At 46.8% G+C, this 728-nt stretch overlaps 1 pseudogene; it reads left to right on the top strand.

Annotated features, from left to right (window-relative positions):
* The first annotated feature begins 238 nt into the window (after positions 1 to 238).
* Positions 239 to 335, top strand: LOC126485637 (U6 spliceosomal RNA; annotated as a pseudogene).
* The last annotated feature ends 393 nt before the right edge of the window (positions 336 to 728 follow it).

The raw sequence follows: 728 nt of genomic DNA, 5'->3' as shown, positions 1-728 counted from the left end.
TGTACCAGTGGGCTAGTCGTACTCGCTTCGGTGGTACGTGTACTAAAATTAGAAATTCGTGGTAAGATCTTATGGGACCAAACTGTTGAGGTTATCGGTCCCTAAGCTTACACACTGCTTAATCTAAATTAAACTAACTTACGCTAAGGACAACACACACACCCATGCACGAGGGAGTACTCGAACCTCCGACGGGGGAAGCCGCGCGAACCCTGACGAGGTGTCACAGACCGCTCGGCTACCCCGTGAGGCGTAAGCGTACTAAAATTGGAATGATACAGAGAAGATTAGTATGGCCCCTGTGCACGCAGAATTGTGAAGGGTTCCACATTTTTAAGACCAACGCGATGAATTGGATAAAAGGCCTCTCGATTCCTTATTTGTTCCATAAAGACGATAAGAGTATTCTTGAGTTTTGGACATTCCTGCAAGATCGCTTTACCTTTCTCGCACACAGTCCGAGATACCGTCAGTACTTTGCTAACTTTTTGGGTGGTGCCTTCTTCGAGATCCATGCAGTTACTGTGTCCCGGATATGAGAAGGTGATTTCAGCGTATGTAATTTCAGGACTCGGTGCAGTGTACCGGTAAGTGGAATTTTCTTCTTGAAGACGTGCCCGGAACATGCCTGACTGCCTTGGGATTCGGAGTGTGTCCACCCACAAGTTGGCGGGGCGAGGAAGTGATTTTGTTTGTTTTGCAAAGAGGATGTTTTTAATTCCGTTTGT

This window comes from Schistocerca serialis, chromosome 6, assembly GCF_023864345.2.
Source record: "Schistocerca serialis cubense isolate TAMUIC-IGC-003099 chromosome 6, iqSchSeri2.2, whole genome shotgun sequence".
Lineage (NCBI taxonomy): Eukaryota > Metazoa > Arthropoda > Insecta > Orthoptera > Acrididae > Schistocerca > Schistocerca serialis.
This window is presented reverse-complemented; position numbering and strand designations above follow the sequence as displayed.